Source organism: Phascolarctos cinereus, unplaced genomic scaffold (genome assembly GCF_003287225.1).
Source record: "Phascolarctos cinereus isolate Bilbo 61053 unplaced genomic scaffold, phaCin_HiC Scaffold_5;HRSCAF=322, whole genome shotgun sequence".
NCBI classification, from domain to species: domain Eukaryota; kingdom Metazoa; phylum Chordata; class Mammalia; order Diprotodontia; family Phascolarctidae; genus Phascolarctos; species Phascolarctos cinereus.
The window spans coordinates 212,919,563-212,934,409 of record NW_027555958.1 but is presented as its reverse complement, the minus strand read 5'-3'; positions in this window follow the sequence as shown (position 1 = coordinate 212,934,409).

The following is a 14,847-nucleotide window of genomic DNA, read 5'->3' as shown; positions in this document are numbered from 1 at the left end:
CTTTTGGCAAGTTGCCTCTTAGATTAGCCAAAGGAAATATATGTTTTTATTATTGTTAAATTCATAATTGAAAGAAAAAATTAAATTCAACTGAGAATTTCACAATGTTGGCACTTAATTTGCTCCCAACACTTTATAACATTTAGTATTTTGAAAGACCCACGGAAAGGCAAGAAACAAGGTAAACAGCTAAGAGAGAGGCATACATGGCCCATGTCCCAATTTAAAGTGAGCCACAGCCAAACTGTGAAGGCAGCTAATTTTGGCTTCAGTTTCTCTCTACCTTTCCTTCCAGCTTCTTCATCCTCTCTCTCGGAACCCTCCCTAAGAAACACCCTAAGATTTAGGATATTCCCACCCTCCCATCATCTGCTGGAAGGAAGAGATACTCTTTCACTTGGTGGTTTCACTTCTTCCAGGGTATTTAATTATCATCTCTATACAGATGACTCACAGATCTACTTGTCCAGCTGTAATACCTCAAAACCTCCAGTCTAGGGGCAGCTAGGTGGCATGGTGGATAGAGCACCAGCCCTGGATTCAGGAGGACCTGAGTTCAAATCCAGCCTCAGAAGCATAATACTTAACTAGCAAGTCACTTAACCCTGTTGCCCAGCCAAAAAAAAAAAAAACCTCCAGTTTTTGTGTCTCCAACTGCCTACTGGACATCTCAAACTGGATGTACTGTAGACATCTTGAGCTACACATGTCCAAAAGTGAATTCATTATCTTTTCCCCAAACCCTCCCTTCTTCTTAACTTCACTGTTGCTCTCAAAGGTACCATCCTCCTCCTAGTCACCCAGGTTTATTACTTGGTTATCATCTTCAATTCCTCTCACACAAATTAGTTAAAAAGAAAAAAAAAACAACAGAAAAAAAAAAAACTCTGTCAGTTCTAACTTTGTAACTTCTCTCATAAATGTCCCCTTCTTTCCTCTGACGCTGATACGCTAGTGCAGGCCCTCATCAACCCAAGCCTGGACTGTTGCTGTATCTTTCTTGTTGTTTACTCTACTTTAAGTCTCTTCTTTCTCTAGTCCATCCACTACTCAAGCTATCAAAGTAATCTTTCTGAAGATCAAGTCTAACCATGGCATTCTTCCCCCCTTCATTCACTATACTTCAGCAGCTTCCACAATCAACTACAAAATGTTAATTGTCTTTTAAAGCCACTTATAACCTAGTCCCCTCTTACCTTATTGCACCCTATACCCTTTATATTTCTCTATAATCCAGCAGCACTGGCTATCTTATTCTATTGACCTATTCCTTATACAAGACACTCCCTTTCTTGACTATATGCGTTTTCTCTGGCTTTCTCCTGTGCTGGAATTCTCTTCTGACTCAGCTCCATCTGTTGGCTTCCCTGTGTCTTCAAGTTTCAGCTAAAATCCACAAGAGAGGCCTTAACTAGTTCCCCTTAATGTTGTGCCTTCTGTCTGAGATGATCTCCAATTAATCCTATGTGTCTTTTTGTTTGTGCACAGTTGTTTGCATGTTGTCTCCCCAACTAGGCAGCTTGCTGGCTCACCAAATAAAGTGCTAGGCCTGTACTTAGGGAGACTTGAGTTCAAATCAAGCCTCAAAACACTTACTGGTCATATGAACCTGGACAAGTCGTTTAACCTCTGTCTGTGTCAGTTTCCTCAACTATAAAATGGGGATAATAATAACACTTCCCAGGATTGTCAGGAAAAATAAATTTGCATATGAATGTGTGTATATACACATACAGCGCTAAGCACAGCCCTTAATAAATGCTTATTCCATTAGACTGTGCGCTTCTTGAATACTGGAACTGTTTTTACTTTTCTTTTTATGTCTAGCACTTATCACAGTGGTTGGCATATTGTAAGTAATTAATAAGTGCTTGTGAACTTTTATTGGAAAGTCAAGACAGTGAACAGTCTACAGATAGTATACTAGAGGCAGGTTGGTGATGTAACGGATAAAGAGTGGGACTTGCAACAGTAAGATCTGAGTTCGAGGAGAACCAGGAGAACACTGTACACAGTAATAGCAACACTGTGCAATGGTCAACTTTGATAGACTTAGCTCTTCTCAGCAATGCAATGATCTAAGTTAATTCTAAAAGACTCATGATGGAAAATGCTGTCCATATCCAGAGAAAGAACTATGGAATCTGAATGCAGAAACAGAAGCATACTATTTTCTCTTTTTTGTTGTTTTTTTTTCTTTCTTGTGGTTTTCCTCTTTTGTTCTGATTCTTCTTTCATAACATGAATAATGAGGAAATATGTTTAATATGATTATACATATATTGCCTATATCAGATTGCATGCCATCTTGGGGAGGGGAAAAATTTAGAACTCAAAATCTTATAAAAGTGATTGTTGAAAACTAAAAATTAATTAATTAATTAAAAATGAAACAAATGTAATAAATTTTAAGGCATATTCAGTAGGGAAAAAAAAGAAGATCTAAGTTCATGTCCTACCTGGGACACTGTGCAACCCTAGGTAAGTCATTTAACCTCAGCCTCAGTTTCCTCATCTGTAAAATGAGGATGATAACAATAGCACCTAGCTCCCAGGGGTGTTGTGGGGATCAGTCAAGAAACATATATAATGTACTTTGCAAACCTTAAAGCCATATATTTATTATTTAGGAAGCTTCATCTTTAGAAGCCAGAGAACAAGAGGACTATGTGTTTTAAGTCAGAAAGGTTAAGTGATTTACCTAAAGACACACAGACATGGAAGTAAGTGAAAGAGCCTGTATTTAAATCCAAGCTCTTCACCTACAAAGTCAGCATTTTTTTCCTGTTGTGTCATACTGCCTCTCAGGTGTGGGAAGAGCAGTTTTGGGATCCTGGGTTCCTTTTCTTCTGTGTTAAGTATGTCATACTGAAGCCTCTCCTGTCTTAAGGTATTGCGTTATTTATAATATACCTTGGGTTGTGGTTGTAGAACCACCACTTTTCTGCCAGAGGCCACAGAGTCAATAAGCAACTGAGATTTCATAGGATCGTAGATACAGAGCTGGGAGAAGTCTTTGAGGCTGAGTCTAACTTCCTCATTTTACAGCTGGACAATGTGAAATTGAGAGAAATTAAGTGATTCCTATTTTCACACAAGTCATATTCTGACACTAAGGCAGAATCTGAACTCAGATCTTCCTAACTCCAATGGGCAGCTAGGTAGCATAGTGGATAGAGTGCTGGGCCTGGAGGCAGGAAAACTCATCTTCCTGACTTCAAATCTGGCTTCAGACACTTCCTAGCTGTGTGACCCTGGGCAAGTAACCTTGTTTGCCTCAGTTTCCTCACCTGTAAAATAAGCTGGTGAAGGAAACAGCAAACCATTCCAGTATCTTTGCCAAGAAAACCCCAAATGAGGTTACAAAGAGTTGCACACAGCTAAAACCAACTGAACGACAACACTGTGCCACCTCACTCTGTAAATGTACTCTAGTGCACGTTCACAAAATCCCTCCGATGATTTTTAGAAGCTTTCAGAATAATTAACTACTTATAAATTTTCTGAAGATTCTGATTCAAGCCTACTCTAATAGTCACCTCTCATTTGTCCACATGGAAAAACTGAGGTCCAAAGAACCTGTTACTTGACCAAAGTCACACAGGAAGCAAGAGTTAAAGGAGGGGTTTGAACACAAGTCCAAAGCCTGTGTTCTTTTCTTCTGTACCACTCTCATCAATATCATTCCTTTTTTAGCAAGATCATTCCAAAAACAGTCTTAACCCCAGAAGGGAGAATCCAATGTTAAAAATCATAGGCATACAGAAAATTAGGAGGGGAGAAATTATTCAGGTAAGTGTCCCTCAAGTTATACCATTTCTTGGCTTCCTGCTCTTTCTATGTGCACTGACCTCACAACCAGAGGTCTCACTCTGACCCTCCTCTTTACCCACATGTTAATCTGCATTTCTGTCTCTATCTTTGCTTGACTCCAAAGTTTACTCCCTTTGGTGGTTGTTTTATATCATATCCTCTCTTCTCCAGCCCCTAAAGTCCTTCCATCCTCCTTCTCTCAGTGGATGAAATTGCTTCCGGACTGAGGCCTTCTGACATGAGCTCCTCTGATTTTTACCCTCAATCTCAAGATTCTTCTCCTTTCTTGTCTCAGAGGAAGAAGTGTCCCTCCTTTCCCAAGGCTAATCCTTCCACCTGTATTCTTGATCTCATCTCCTCCCAGATCCTCTGGGACCTTGTTCCATCAATTATCCTCTCTCTCTTTTGTATCTTCAATTGCTTCCTCTCCCCTGGCTCTTCCCCTCTGTCTACAAACATGCACAGGTCTGCCCTATCCTAAAACAACCTTCCCATAATGGAATTTTAATGTGAAGATTCTAGTGAATACATAGGAATTATTATAATCCTAATAATAAACCAGGTGCGTAATAATGCGCTTTGAAATTAGATTATAATCCTAAAGAAAACCCAAGCAGCATTCAATTTGATAAGATATGTACAAATAAATAATTCAGGGAAACAAAAATGAATTTCTTATCTTTTATCAGTAGGTTTGGTGATCAGGGGAATAGGCTTGACTGGAAATAGGTAGAAAATACTCACCAAATTTGGTAAGGAGAGTGATTTGGTGGCAATCTCAGCAGAGGGCCACAGGAAGAAGGGGGGATTTTGTGAAGAGGAAGTGGTAGCAGACAATAGGCAGAGCTCCAGACTGGCCTGCAAGTGAATTATCTCTTACTAGCTACCTATCTGCAGTGGCATGTACAGAAAGGAAGGGGATGGGGGTGCTGAGAAATGACAGAACATGAAGGCTATCTACTGGTTGACAGTATTTTGGTACCCAGCGAGTCAGACAGGAGGCAGCAGCCACAGAATCATAGATTTATGTATAGAAAAGACTTTACTGATAATACATTTTTTTAAAAAGATTGGGGCTTTTGTAGACTATGAGCTAAATATGCATCAGCATAGTACTAGGGGAGTTTTGGAAGAATATGCCTTAGGGAAAGATAAGGGAAACATAATGAGTTCTGTTTTGGACATATTTTGAGATACCTGTAGAGTGATTTGAAATGTCCAATAGGCAGCTGGCAATATGAGAACGGATTTCAGGGAAGAGTAGAGTTGTATTTATAGATCCTGAGATAATCAGCATAGATATTATAGAATCTTTGGGGGCTGATGAGATCACTAGGTGATAAAGCAGAGAGGAAAAATAGAACAGGATCTAAAACAAAATCATGCCCACTTAGTGGACATGACACGGATGAAGGTCCAGCAAAGAAGACTGAGGAGGGGTGGAAAAGTGGTGAAAAAAAAGAGAGAGCAGTATCATAAAAATTCAGAAAAAGAGTACACAGGAAGTGAAAATGATTCACAAAATAGAAAGCTTCAGAGTACTCAATAAGTATTTAAAAAAACCATTACATTAGGCAATTAAGAGGCCTATGGTAAGTTTAAAAATAATTTTGGTTGAATAAAGAGGTTGGAAGCCAGATTGTAAAGGATTTAGAAGCAAGTAAGAGGAGAGATAGATTCCTTTCTTAACGAGCTTATCTGAGATGTGGACAACAGATATTGAATGGTAACTAGTGGGGATGGTAGAATCTACTGGCTTTTTGATTGTTTATTATGCTTATTTTTAAGGATAGGATAGATATGAAAGTGCTTTTAGATAGCAAAGGAATAGAGGGGGCAAAATTTTGAGAAGACAAGAGGGAAAGGGAAGAGTACATGTAGAAGGTTTGATGTTGGCATGGAGAAGGGACACCTTTCCACAAGAGACTGGAATGAAGGAGGAAATAGTTGATGATGGTGATGTCAGACAAGTGCCACAGTGTCACAGTGTCACAGTGAAGAGAGGGGGAGAAGGAGTTCTTGGTAAATAGCCTAAATTGTTTTGGTGAAGTATGAGATGAGGTCCTTGGCTGAGGCAATGGGGGAAGGAAGTGCTCTGAGATGGTTGAGGAGGAAAGAAAAAGGGAAATTCTTGATTACACCATGCGGGCCCTTTGTGATCACTAAATCCTTTTCCAAATGTTCATTTTTGCTAGGAATCAAAGTCAATATCATGGGCCAATAGTATTCAGACCCCCTGCGTTTCTCTTTTGAAAACAAAAATGAATCACCTTTCTCCAACCCTGGAGTACCTCCCCAATTCTCCATGACCTGTAAAAAAGATTGATTATAGAAGTTCAGCAATCACATACACCAGATCCTTCAATATTTGAAGCTACCATGCATTTAGGCATGGTCACTTAAACTCATCAAGGAGCTTACTATTGTCTTCCTATTCCCATACTCATCTTCTATATCAAATACCTATTAACCATTTTTGTTCTGTTGTTGGCAGAATAAAAAAAAAGAGAAGAAATATAAGATTTCAGCTTCCACTTTCTCTCTACCATTGTTCATTATCACATTCATCCTAGGAAGTAGTCCTGTCTCCTTTCTGATCCTTTTCTTTTTTCCCCATTACAGCTTTAAATAAAATTTTTAAAAAATCATTTTATCTTTATCTTTTCTTGCAAGTCTCAGCTTATTATGTCCTTTATCACCTTCTTTTAAATGACTTCCATCATTTTTACAGTGCCACATTATATATTCATCCCCATTACCCGATCTTGTACCTACATTAGTTTAAAACATTTTTAACTCTAAGTTGGTTGATAAGCTCCCTGTCTATCCACATTCATCTCATTAAGCAACTTTTCCTTTTCTTCCAAGTTGGGATAGTTTCTCATTGTGTCCTCAGAATTTTATTCTTGGGAATTTTCCATATCTCCCAAGATTATTTACTACTATGAAATATTAGTCTTTCTGATACTCCTTTCCAATCTCTGATTCCCATGATATATGCTTCCCTAAAAACTATGTTGCACATCAGTCTACATCCAATTTTCTTCTCTCTATCAAAAATTTCAAGATGGAATTGTTACTTCGTCCCAAGGTTTCCTTTATTTCAAGTCTAGCAACCAGTTCCTCAAGGTCAGATGAAGAATAATTCTGTTTATTGGTTTCTCTTCCTTTTGAACAATTAAATTGTCATTCAGGAAACTTAAGAAATTATTAGAAGCACTGCTTGGGACACAGAGAGATTGCTAAAAGATAACTAAATAATTTATATTCTGCATCATTTCTCTGTTCTACATTCTGTGCAATATCATGCCTCTTTGTCAAGTTTGTAACCTGTTTACTGAACTCCATTATTCATTTTCTGTCTACATGATCAATAGTATTTTCTGATGATAATATCACTTCTATTTCTCCCTTCATTTATCTTCATCCAAATGCCAGCCAAGATGCTTCCCACATCTGATCACTGGGTTTTCTCAAATAAATTCATAATTTTTTCTTTTTTTTATTTATTTCATTAAATATTTTTCAATTACATGTAAAAAATTAACATTTTTAATTTGAATTCCAAATTGTCTCCTACCCTCTCACACCTCCCCCTTCCTTGAGAAGGCAAGCAATTTGATATTGATTATACATGTAAAGTCATTCAAAGTGTATTTCTATTTTAGCCATGTTGAAAAAGAAAATGCATAATATATAAGAAAAATAAAGAAAGTTTAAAAAGTATGCTTCAATCTGCATTCTGAGTTCATCAGTTCTCTCTCTGGAGGTGAATAGCATTTTTCATCATGGGTCCTTTGTAATTATCTTAGATAATTGTCTTGATCAGAGTAGCTAAGTCTTTAACAGTTGATTTTCCTTACAACATTCCTGCTACTGTGTATAATGTTCTCCTGGTTTTGCTCACTTCACTTTGCATGAATACATATATGTCTTCCCAGATTCTTCTGAAATTATCTTGCTAATCATTTTTATAGCAAAATAGTATTCCATCACAACCAGATACCACAGCTTGTTCAGTTCTTCTTTAATTGATGAGTATCCCCTTGATTTCCAATTCTTTGCTACCACAAAAAGAGCCACTATAAATATATTTTGCACAAATAGGTCCTTTCCCCACCCTTTTTTTTATCTCATTGGGATACTGACCTAGTAGTGGTATTGCTGGGTCAAAGGTTACATACACTTGGGTAGCCCTTTGGGCATAGTTCCAAACTGTTCTCCAGAATGGTTAGACTAGTTTATAACTCTACCAATAGTACATTATTGAGGTGCTATTTTGCAGAGTAACAGAAAAAGTTGTAGAAAAAGAAAGCAATTCCTGAAAGAAACACAGTGCCCAGATTTTGAAGCTTGGGAAAAGTCACTTTAATGCCTGATTTAGGAAGAATGGTAGTGAATTCAAACAAAAAAAAAAGCTTTTTTAAAAATTTACCCAAAAGGAAAAAGAAATGTAAAGAAACTATTATATTACAAGATACCTGAGGAAAATTGATGAGAGGAAAGGGAGAGAGACAGAGAAGAGACAGAGAATGCAATTATAGATAGAGAGATAGATAAATAGACAGATAGATAGGTAGATAGATATTAGATTATATATAGATAGATTATTCCCACAACTGACAATGGAAATAGAATATCCCTAATAAAGCAAGGAATGGTAAAAATAATCAATGATAAATTAAACAATACAAGAATACTAGTGCATCAAAATCCACTTTTCTTGTGTACAGTTGTCTCAGGTTTGTAACAACGGGAAAGGAAATTACAAAGAAATATTCAAGCTAAGTGCAGCTGAAGGGGCTGAAGCGCCTGAAGCGCCTATTTAGCCTGTCATAAGAAAGTTGGCACAACTACCTATCTTCAAGCAAAACACATCTCTTTTTTTTTATTTTCTGCTAAATCAGAAAGTGTAGATGTTCATACACATATATTGTTCTGATTCTAATACTACAGTATAATTTTTGTGGACAGGAACCTTACTGTTACCATTCTTCCTACCATGGTGCTTAAGATAGTACCTGCAATTAGAAAGAAAGCCGAAAGTTGGGAAACAATCTTTACAGCAAGTATCTCTGATAAAGGCCTCATTTCTTAAATATATAGTCTATTAGTCTTTATATAGACTACAAATATATAGAAATATAGTTTCTATATATCAAGTATGTACATAGCAAATATATAAGAAAAAATATCACTTTTTAATCACCACCTTCAGTTGGTGCCAGCTGCACTTTGGAATAATCCCCCAAACACTACTCCAGAGATACTTATAGAAATTATCCACTGATAGGAACATAAGCACAACCCCAGGCCTGGTTTTTTAGATGATATGAATCTAGAGGGATTTATTTGGACTTACCGCATTATCAAAGTGAAGTTGAAATGCTGATTCATCAGTTCCATAAAATGTTTTGTGCTTTAATGTTTAAAATATCATTGCCCTGGGAAAGTATAATGATAGGTTTTAAGTTATTACTCTGTTTGTTTAACTCTTTGTTACTGTATACTTTGATTCTCTAGTATTAAGCATTTCTTGTAAGGAGAAACTACATAGCTGCTCTGATTTACATTGGACAGTGAATAAATACCTTTTCCCCCTTTTGGGGAGACTTAGTCTAGACATTGTCCAAACTTAAATTTCAGCAATTTTCCCTGAAGTTCCAGGGTAGGAGTTAAAGAGCTAAAGGGTAGGAAACAAAGAGTCTGACATTTCTCTTAAGGACTAGCTACTTCATGAAACCTGTCTGTATATACATAGATACAGAAACCTGAGAAAGCCCCCTTAATGAAGAGCAAGAGAGCTAGTATCTCACTTCCCTCATATTCAGTGGGGTTTCTGTGTGTTGTTGTATATGCATTTCAATTACAAAAAATGAGATTACAAAATGAACAAAATAGTGTTACAGATTGTTTTTTATTTCAGAGATCATGTAGTCCTATAGGTCCAACAGAGCACAAGTTTCATGAGGGAAGAGATTTTTTTTCTTATGCTTTTTTTTTCTATTCCCAGACCAAGCACAAGGTAAAAGATAGAAAGACACTGATTAAAACAATGTACTGCTATTGGCATCAGTGGGCGGATAAATTTTGTGCAGAGAAACCTCTGTGCAGTACTGTTCTCCAAAGCATACCTTAAAGAAGTGTTTCCCAACTTAAACTATGTTGAGAACTGGCAAAATATCTGCAGTTCATCCCATGCTGTTCTCAGTATGATAGCCTCAGTGGCTTAATGGGAAGAGATAGGGAGCTGGGAAAGAGGCAGCTAGGTTGTGAGAACAGCAGGATACAGAAAGAAGAAGATAATGAAGTATCATAGGAGTGTGACATTTGGGATAGAAGGTAGCTCAGAGCAGTTAGCAAACAGTCAGTGTTTGGCACTTGCTAATACTCTAACAAAATAAATATAAATACAATAAAATTTAGTTAACGTGTTTTAAAACCAAGTTGATGAACAGTCCAAAGGAATCCTTATATGTAGATTAGTGGACCCCTTTTGTATTTAAGTCGGACACACTGCCATAAAGGTTATCTACTATAAACCCTTTATTTTACAACTGAGAAGACTGAGGAATAGAGAAGTAAAGGGATTGCTCCAAGACCACAAAGGCTATAAGTGGCAGAGCCAAGACAGAGAAGTTTTTCTTCTGTTTTTAAGTTTATAGGTTTCAAGAAGTAAGGACCTTTAAAAGTGTGTGCATGAGTTAAAAATTTATCATGGAAAGACATTTGGAAACCTCTTCTCTAAAGAAACCCAGAGAAAAGTATTCATTATATCTTACCTTGCCTGCCTGCAGTCCTTTGTCCTGAGAGCTGCCTTTAGAGTCAGAAGACATAGGTGCAAATCCCACTTATGATATTTACTACTGCTGTGACATCGTGCAAATCACCAAACCTTTCTGGGTCTCAATTTCTTTATCTATAAAATGAATGTTTTAAACTAAATGACCTGTAAGACTCCTTTTTACAGCTCTAAGTCTGTTATTTTATGATTTCCAACCCTCTAACACTGGTATTGTTTCTTAATGAGTAGAGTACTGATTTCCCCAGACATGTCCCTAGACTATATTGTGAAGTCATCAAAGTTTGTCTTCAGGGTACATTCTCTCTATCATTTACTTCCCCTTCTTCTTGTCTCCATCTATCTAGAGATCTAGTATTCTCATACAATTGTGATCTCACATCTCAGGAAACTGGACCTAAGTCGCAAACAGTTTAACAGGCTAGACTCCCAGGATTATTCTCACACATGGTGATGACTGGGTGAGTAAACTATTGCAGGACATGGAAGTCTTCCCTATACTTTCAGAATTTTTCTGAATCCACCTATTGATGGGTCAGGCCTACCTCCTTCTACCTAAGTTTGTGGACCAAGAGCTGTATTCTCCCTCTGCAACCTTAGAACAGCCCATTGTTTGGCCACCCTCTTGCAAACAGAAGAACTAGAATGGTCATACTTTAAATAATATTAAGGCTAAGTATATCATATACTATTGAAACAATGACTCCTCAGGGACTCACCTCCTAATGGGTCCACATCTTAACACATCCACACCCAGTTGCCTCAAACGTACAATATGGTATTGTACACTTATTTATTCTCTGCAATACACTTATAAATTCAATCTCTTTAATAGCTTCAGGTTTTGCTGGCAGTCATTACAAAAAGATACTATATACAACCTTAGATTATACAATACTGAGTCTTAAAAATCCCTTTCCATTTCTAGAACAATTTTGGAAGCCTTTAGTCACTCAGCTCCCTAGCTATCTCAGGCAAAGAGAAGAGCATACAAACAAAAGAAGATAGATTGTTTCCCCCTGGCATTTCTCCCCCACCCCCATTTTAATTGTGAATAAAGAAGAAGAGGAAATTTATCAGAACAAAAATAAACATTTCATTTATTTTCAATTGCTCAGGGATGAGATACAATACATAAATTCAGTTTCTAAATTACTGAAGCATAATCTTTTATGGGCCATTTTTTTCCCCAAAAACCTTAAATACTGTCTCTGATGCTTACCATTTGACCTTGGGCAAGTCACTTATCCTCTCTTGGCCTCAGTGTCTTCATGGATTTTGAAATCTGTTCTACCTCTATTTCTATGATTTTTATGTCTAAGAGAGGGGAGAGAAGACAGACAGAAAGAGAAAGAGACAGAGAAACGGAAATCAATATAAAGAGACAGACAAAGACAGACAGACAGACAGAAAGACAGGAGAGAGAAAGCATTTGTTATGTGCCCAGCACCTGGTATACAAATACAAGCAAACAAGATGATTTCTAGACTCAATGAGCTTATATTCTATTGGAGGAAGACAACACATATTGATGAGCTAGTATGGAGGAGGGCAAGGCAGAAAGCCAGAAGCAGAAATCTGGACAGTAAGTGCAAGTATGATCAAGGTGAACCTTTCCTGGAGTACTTCCTAAATGATAGTCCCAGGGAGAAAGTCTGCAATCAGCAGAACATGCTTTCAAGGCACAGGTTTCTCCAGAGTCTCAAGATAGTAGGTTAAAAAAGGATGTCAAGTAAAATCAATAAGCCCTTATTATGTGATTGACACTATGCTAATTTTTGGGCAATGAAAGAAAGGCAAAAACAGTCCTTGACCTCACTTAGCTCACATGAGTGAGCCAATAAACAAACAGCTATGTACTAACGAGTAATATACAAAAATAAATCGGAAGCGATATCAGAGGAAAGGCATTAATAATGAGAAGGGAACCAGCAAAGGCCTTTTGTAAAAGGTGGATTCTAAACTGAGACTTGAAGTAAGCTAAGAAAGCAGGGGGGAAAGGTGAAGAGGGAGAACATTCCAGACATCATACAGAAGCATGGAAAATGAGATGTCACGTGAGAGGAACAACATCAAGAGAGCCAGTGAAGCGCGGACAGTGAGTCCGTGTAGGAGTGAGATGAGGACTGTCTGAGGCCTTCCTCCATCGGTGGCTCTAGACAGAGAGTCATCAGAACAGAACAGGGCCTTCAGACAGAGCTTTCTCCATAGCTCCAAGAAAGCAGGTGAGGTGAAGGAGGAGAAAAAGTCTGAAAAGTAAATCCAGACTACCACCCTTCACACACTTTACATTATAGTCAGACAGGAGAATTTTCTAATTAATTTATTTTGATTTATCAACAATCATTTCTATAAGCTTTTGAGTTTTAAATTTTTCTCCCCCTCCCTCCACAAGATGGCATGCAATCTGATATGGCTATACATATACATCCCTATTAAACATATTTTCACAAGAGAATTTTCTATCCTCTATTCTTATCCTTCCCTCTGCCATCTCCATGCCTTTGCTGATACCATCTTCTGCCTATAATCCACCTCCTTCCCCATCACTACCACAACTGACACCAATTCAAGTCTCTCCCTTATGTCAAAGACCAACTCAAGTACCAGCTCTTCCATGGGGCCCTCCCTAATCTCCCTAGATAAAGGCTGGGCTCCTCCAACCTCAAGATTCTCATAGTACCTTTTAAGACCCTAACTGACCCTTAGATATTTTATTTTATATTCATTTTGAGTTTAGGTACTGTTCAATTTTTGTCTTCATAACCTCAGTGCCTAGTACTGTACCTGATAACATCCATCATAGTCTCTTTGTCTTTCTGTCTCTGTCTCTCTCTCTCATTCTCTTTCTCTCTCTGTGTGTGTGTGTGTGTGTGTGTGTGTGTGTGTGTGTGTGTGTGTGTGTGTGGTCAGTTATATAAAATAATATTATGTGGTATGTAAGATATGGTGTTCCTGATGTCTACACAAGAAACAATGTGATATTGCCAGTTTAAATTCCAAATTCCAACAAAATAGAGTTAGATTAGAACCTCAAAGAGTCATCCCGACAAAAAGATTGAAAGGTTCTGTAATAAAGAGGCAAGGGAAGATTTCTGAGGAAAGGAGAAGGCAATTTTGGGAAACAGCTTTTTAAGCACAATCCATTTCCCCTCACTGCTAGATTGTTACATGACCTAATCATTCTTCATATTGTAAGGGGTCCAGAGTAGTGAAATAAATAAAGCCCCAAATATATTTTTACAATCTCGTCAGTCACAAAAGTGATTTCAAGGTCCAACTTCAGAAATTCTGTGTACATTTTTTGTACATTAAAAAGAAAACTGTCATGGCACCTGCAATGTCTGCCCAAAGTGTTTTAGTAATTGCCCTTGCAAAAAAAAAAATAAAGACTGGCTAAGATTCTGAGCCTTCTTTTTTTTCTTTCTTTTTTTTATTCCATATTTCATCACTGAGTTTTCTAGCACATTTTAAATTGAAAATAAACAAATAGAAAAATGGGATACTCCTGGTAATATGGCTTCAATGAATGACCATATTCAAACCTCAAAATGGCAAGAAATGGACCAAATAAAATAAAACAACAACAAAAAGACAGGAAATGACAGAAACTATCACAGAAAATCTGAAAGAATATCATACAGTGATTGAAAGAAAGTCTTACAGAGTATATAAAAAAGTACAATAAATAAGATTACTTGATGAAAGAATGGAGAATTCTCAAGGTGGGAGTGGGGTTGAAGCAAAAACAATAATACTATAAATAAAATGGAATAACTGTGGGGACATCCCAAAGGTTTAAGAATGCTATTTTCACAGCTACAGGAAGATATAAGTAGGAATAAGCCACAGTATATAACAAAGAAATAAGGAGCAAGCCTCAAATTCAGGAAAATCTGTGTTCAATTACCCACACTGAGATATATTGGCTGTGTAGCAAGTTGCCTAGTATCTCAGTGCCTCAAACAATAAATTCCAGATGATTTGTTGACCTATAGTGCTCATCTTAGACATTTACACTGCAGGTATGGAGTGGCCTAAGTAACAGTGAGACAGAGATAGAGACAGAGATAGGGACAGAGGTAGAGAAAGACAGATAAAGGGAAAGAGAAGCAGAGAGGAGAGAGAGAGAGAGAGAGAGAGAGAGAGAGAGAGAGAGAGAGAGAGAGAGAGTTATTAAATAATGATCTAATGCAGAAGAAAATGATTTAGATTACATGATGGAAAACTTT